Source organism: Pempheris klunzingeri, chromosome 22 (genome assembly GCF_042242105.1).
Source record: "Pempheris klunzingeri isolate RE-2024b chromosome 22, fPemKlu1.hap1, whole genome shotgun sequence".
Classification (NCBI taxonomy): domain Eukaryota; kingdom Metazoa; phylum Chordata; class Actinopteri; order Acropomatiformes; family Pempheridae; genus Pempheris; species Pempheris klunzingeri.
Window position 1 is genome coordinate 16,181,819 of NC_092033.1, and position 6,447 is coordinate 16,188,265.

Genomic DNA, 6,447 nt, shown 5'->3' on the forward strand with positions numbered 1-6,447 from the left:
CTCAGCAATTTGCAGCTCATTATAAGATAAAAGTGATGCCCTCAGTAATCAGGCCGTGACGCAGGAGGCTATAGCATGAAATCCACGAGGACTGAGGACTTTCAAGTGAAAAAGTAGGATGCTTCTTTTTTTTTTTTTCTTTTTTTCCCTTTTCTGGAGCACATCCCGGGCTGTGGTTCGTGTTGCCTGCAGCTCCACAGAGCAGCGAGAACACTGACATCTAGTGCTGCAAGACAGGACACAAGTCAGCAAGGGGACGACTGGAAAACCAACAACCCAGGCGTGCACAGAGCGCCGGATATCCCATCATACATCACTGGTTTCAAGGTGATCTGATTCAATTCAACAACCGCAACCGCACTTATATAGAGAACGAAATTCAGCTGATGCACTGTATTTAGCTTTTTCCATCAACGTCATTCACATTTGGGTAATGGTTTGAAGGGTAGTTACATTTTTCAGTTCGAAGGGCCGTTAGAGATCATCTATCTGTCATTCTCTCAGTGTGCGTGCTAAAAGTTGCCAAGCAGTTTGTCACTAAGTGTAGATTCTAATCTGTATTGATCAACATTTGGACCACAGATAGACAATTATTACTGTTCTAACTATCCCACAAAAAAATATGATTGCATTTGACGGTTTCACAGTCGAACAGATATTAGAGGGAAGACCTTTTGATTTCCTGTTGAGGGTCCATTGATTCAACCTTTTCTCTGCGACATTAACTCCACAATAACTCTTAAGGACCTACATGGGCACACCAAGACGTATAAAATGTACGTAATATGGGGTTAGGACTTTTACAAACAAAATCTTAGTCCGAGTTATGTCACAGAGGATGATCATACATTTCATTTTCACAAACCACAGATCTGACCGTCATCAGTACTGATAGTTTATTACTGTGGATCTATCGTATCTATATACAGTAGGAATATAGTAGAGATTTATACAAATATTATGTCAAGTGCACGTGGATTATGATAGAAAATACATGATCAATATCAGAAGGTTAGTTGGTTTTTCATTTTATTAGTTTTTTTATCTTTGGCTGATCATAACCAACACATTCAACAGGTCACCAGTTCAAGTCAATATCAATATACAAAGACACAAATCTTCATCTACAGCATGATGCCAACCTCATTATAATGGTCTTAGATCTTGACTGACAAGATCCTCGTAAAAAATAAAATCACTTGCACTTCCACAGGATATACACTTGGGCTGTTTAATGCAAAATGAATATGGAGGTATGGAAGGGAACGAGGGATGGAAGATCATCACGTTGCAACAATTCCACACGTGAAAAAGCAACGTTAAAGCATCAAGCCCACTGCACGATTAACATGTGATGTGATTAGATTTCAGAATTTTAACTCTAACGTCCCTTAATTACACGCTTTTGTTGTGAAAAAGAATTCCTAGCGTGTGATATTTTTCACAGGTGCATTTTTTTTTCCGCGAGGGGACGGACTCGGATGGCTTCCCGGCGGCTCTCGAGCGGGACGTCCACGTTCCGCAGGTAACACGAGCCCAAAGAGAGCGAGCTAAAACTCTGCAAATTGCTGAACAGATAAAATGCATCTTTAATGAGAGGATTATTAAAATGCATGATATTGGTGGGCTCACTCTTTATTGTTTTCAATTTTATTGTGTTTCCAGTACATTTGGTATTATAATAATTGGCCCCAAAACAGACCGGTGCAAATTAGGCCTCTTTTGCCTCGAGGCAATGGAGGCATGAACAGTACAGGAGGCCACAGACAAAGGGTCCATTATTTTACCTGAGGATAGGAAGAAAAAAAAACTAAAAGCGTCAATAATCTACACAAGTGGAGGAGCTCTCCCAAGGTTCTGGAGCCCTTCGGTGTATTATTCATAGCAGCTATTGCCAGAGGACTCATAATTGACCTCTGCACTTTGTAAAAAAAAAACTTCATGAGATGAAAGAATGTGATGTTTTGTAATTCAACTTTTGAGTCCCCCTCTCCCCAATCCAATAGTATTGAATTGCAAGTCATGAATAATTCAATGCATAGGAGGCAAGGCTACCTTAGCTGGAAGATGTTATATGAAACAAGGTTGCAAGACCAAGAGATATCAAATGAGTTGGCTCTAAAATGATAAATAAATAAAACAACAAATAAAAGTCACATCAAAATAAATAGGAGCACTGTTGGACAGAAATCTCTTAAGTGAATACAGGGGAAATATTACTGTCAAATAGTACTTTCCATCGGATGCTGGCACTTGATGTGAAAAAATCTTTTAAGTGTTTATTGATGTGGAATCCCATTATCTACCATTGCTGAAGGGGGGCAAAGGCTTCATTTATGTTTTAATGCTTCAGCGCCCGGCTCTTCACTTAACTTCTGAGTTGTAATTAACAATGTTTTTGTGAAATGGTAATCATGGCGTCAAGTGTTGACACTTGAGTCATGCTTCTGGGCTGCTCACGAGTACATAATAGTATCAGTTAGACTTAAGTAGTAAAAATTGTAATATGTTTGGAGTTTTTTTCCGCAATTGTTTGAGAACTCTGCAGAGCAAAGTCTCTGTTGTCATGACTCTTTAAATTAGGGTAATTATTTAAAGCGTACCTCTGTCTTATCTTACGCAAATCTGCTCCGACTTTATCTAATGATTTTTAAGTCCGGGGTTGAAGAGGTGTAGATGAGGCATTAGCATAGGCGTTGAATTCCAATATTTTGAACAAACAAGAAAAAAAAAGAATCCCAAAATATGTAAGAGGACCAAATACAAAACAGTGAGTGTTTTCAGTGAGAGTAAGAGTTGTTCAAAAGCAATTAGCTGTAATTGTCTATTGTCTACCGTTAGTAGCCTTGGTTAAAACTCTCAATCAGCCTTTGGAACCTTGCACTCCACACTCCACTTCTGCTTTGTGTTTTGCAGAATGCTGAGCTCATTAAAGTGAAATGACCATTTGGCCTTGGGAGAGAAAAAATATTCACGTGGAAACAAACAGCTGCACAAAACTGAGTGACACTCAAGAGGTGGAGGACCATCAAAACAGCCATGTGTTTGCAAAACCCAGCGGTTTTCATGGATAATGATAAACTGTCATGCTCGCAATTACTGAAAGCGCTGGATGGCAGGGTTTTTTATGTGTGTCAATGAGGTCTGCTCCTAATTGACGGTCAGGGACACTAATGCGCTCAAAAGCTGTCGCTCATGCGTCAAAGTACAAAATGGGCCCGTATTGAATTGTCAGACAGACAAGGTCTGGGAGCTGGAGGAGGGCTCCAAGATATAACAACACACTACAGCACATACACTAGGCCGCTCCTTTAAATCTGCATCAAATATGCACGCCAAGGTGACCGACACTTTGCCCCAGACAGATGTGGTGGTAGTGGTGGTGGTGGTGGTGGTGGTGGTGGTGGTGGTGGTGGGGGGGGGGGGGGGGGGGGGGGGGCAGAAAAGCATGCGAGGGTCACTTCCCTCCCAACCTCTCTCAAAGATACTGATAGACCTAATGCATAATTACATGGCTCCAACCTATATACCTTCCTAACTGTACACTGTCATATAAATGTGGTGTAGTTAAAGACAGTCGCTACATAAAACTGTCATATAACTACAAAGTGTCCATTATTAGGGATTAATGATCCATTATAGTGTGAAAGGTTGTCGGTCTCTGTGTGTCAGCCCTGTGACTGACTGGTGACCAGTCCAGGGTGTGCCCCGCCTCTCGGCCAATGTCAGCCGACCCTTAAGTCTAAGCAGTACAGATAAAGGATGGATGAGTGGATGATCCATTATTTGAAACCATTAATATCTGATTATAGACACCTCGTTTAAGGAAACCATTATTGCAACCAAAATCTTAACTCTCCCCGGTAACACCTGAGAGTTTGACTAATACCTGGAACAATCATTTCTATCCCATAATGCCGTTCACTAAATAGGATGAACCTCAGGACCAACGGGAGTCCACTCAGTTCATAGAAGCCCTTGGCTCATTGATTGGCCTGAAAGCTAACATTATGCTATGAGGTTCAAAATCAATAGAACTGCGTACAGGTTGACAAACAGTAAATATAATTTCACAGCATGTTTAACAACAAGGCCAGCTAGCTAATCAGCTTTTATCCCTTAATCGATATCAAGATTTCCACGCGCATATGATAGGCCACGTGTAACGTTACTGTCGGCTGAAGCAGCAAGTTGAGAGTTGGAGTGGGAGATGATGGTTTGTGCTGACTCCGCCCTTACAGGACTGTAGCCCCGGTTCTCACAGGCATCGCTCCTGCGAGCAGTGATCGCCACGTGTAAACAGTTCAAAGACACAATCAGAGAGTGATGACGTGATCCGGAGTCGCAGCAGGCGGCCATGTACTTCCTGCAGCTTGTGTGTTACACTCTCTACCCCGTGGTGTTCAGAGGATGAGGACCCGAAGGATGACTCTCGGTGTTAGATGTGAGTTCGCTTGTTATTGAAATCAATTGTAAAGAGAGGCTCACCGCTCACCGTTTCACTGAAACTACTAAACAGGTGTCCTATATCCCATTTTAAGAGGCACCCAGCAGCCACTCAGGATTGAGTATTCACCCAGACCATGATATAATATCAGGGTATAAAACCAAGTCTTATCCTGCAGAATACATTCAGATTCTCAGCGATGTTGCTCTTTTTTTGGTGACATTGATAATTCACAGCTCTTTTTTTTACTCTAAATGGGACCAAAAGTTACAAAATTAACATCATGCTGTATTGAAAGAAGACTTGAAACTAGCGATTGAGACCATAAAGTCATTGGGAGAACATTTACTGAGGTAATAAATCAAGTAACACATAGGCTCATCTTCCCATAGACTTCCATACAATCTGAGTCCTGTTTAGAGCCAGTGGAGCCACCCCGCCATTAGAGAGTGCAAGTTTGAGGCTCTTCCGCTTTGGCTTCACTTTTCAGACCTGGAAGCAAGGACTTTCATTCAGGAAGCTGCTGTTTGCGGCACTTTGGGAAATAATTTAAAGCATAAAAGAAGTGCGACAGTGACAGCGCTCATCATTTGGCCGTTTTGGGCTGAGCTTTAGGGTGGAACATTCCTTTAACATAGCAAGTGTGACAGGTGTGTGTTTACCTGCAGGTTGAAGCCCCAGCAGAAAGATAGAAGGATGTGAAGCTGCTCACCGAAGCAATATTTGGGGTGTTCTGATGCTTCTTTTTTCTTTTGAGGCCATGTTCCTGTAACAGGACACTGATTTCATTGTAGGGGTTGATACATTTTCTTTTCATTTGGAATGAGTAAGAACTTTTTTTTTTTTTTCTTTCAGAAGGCTTATCTGTTGTGGACTGGCTAATCACCCTCAGAAGAAATGATTAAGGATATAATCACAGAACATTGTCATTAGTAATCAGCAATTTATTGTGAAATTGGCTCATTTGGACAATCTGAGATCCCATGTTGTTGCGGTAATAACTTTTTTTTTTTTTTTTTGCATTTGTCACTACATGCTAATAATTACACATTTCTTAGAGCCATCCAGCAGCAGCAGCGGATAAGGGCACATTAACAGCACCGAGATGATACGAATAGAGTCACTTCTTTAAATCGGAGAATTGTCAAATGAAACCTGGCAATTTAAAAGGTGATTACTGTTATGTGATCTGTTCATGGCTGCCGCTGCACGTGCTGCTTTCGGAAGACAAGCCTTGCTAATGAAGGGATTATACAGACGAGGGGAACTGGTGAGCAGTTCTGCTGGCCACTAAGCCACCGTGGTTGGCTCGTCTCATCTCGCCTGACCTGTGAGATACAGAGGGGTCGACGAGAGCGACGGGAAAAGTGGCAAAAATCTGAAATCCTGAAAATTATACAAAAGAAAAGTTTGTAAATGCAATAACAACCATAACCACCTGTTCTAGTGAGTTATGTGCAGAAAAAGGTATCTTTTCATTAAAAGAAAAGCGACAGAAAAACAAAAAAAATGCTTTCGTATAGGCGAAAAGTTCTTTCCCACAGGGATCTAATACAACAACATAATCACTGGTTCTGAAAACCAAAAGGAAACGTTTTAAAATGCATGTGTTGTGCATGAAGAGACAAAGTGCCGGCATTATCGCATATCAGACAGGGCTGTGACCGGTGCAGAGAAAAGCCATGTTTGTGCTGCTGCTGCACACATGGATACCTTTACAGATTTGTATTAAGTGGTGCTTAATAAGTGGTGCAGCGGTGCTTAGCAACGCGCTACATTTACTCTGTAACATACAGGAGTATTCTTTTTAAATAAATTTGTACTCCTAAGAGTAACTATTTTGCAGAATACTGTTTGCTCTTACTCGAGCAAAAAATATATAATATATAATATATATACTTCTAGAGAGTGTGGTGAGAGAGAGAGAGAGAGTGAAATGTAGATTTGGCCTACATTCATTTAATATATCGCTTCTACTGAAGTTACTCACTTAGGTTTTT

The 6,447-nt window shown here is 41.1% G+C and overlaps 1 protein-coding gene across 2 annotated transcripts in view; it reads right to left on the reverse strand.

Moving 5' to 3' along the window:
• The window catches only part of LOC139221955 (NXPE family member 3-like), a 265,241-nt gene extending 264,058 nt beyond the window's left edge, over nucleotides 1-1,183 (reverse strand). For both annotated transcript variants that reach the window (XM_070853903.1, XM_070853902.1), the window contains exon 1: nucleotides 1,174-1,183. The gene's annotated coding sequence lies outside the window, so the exon portion shown is untranslated. The remainder of the gene's footprint in view (nucleotides 1-1,173) is intronic.
• Between the last annotated feature and the right edge of the window lie 5,264 nt (nucleotides 1,184-6,447).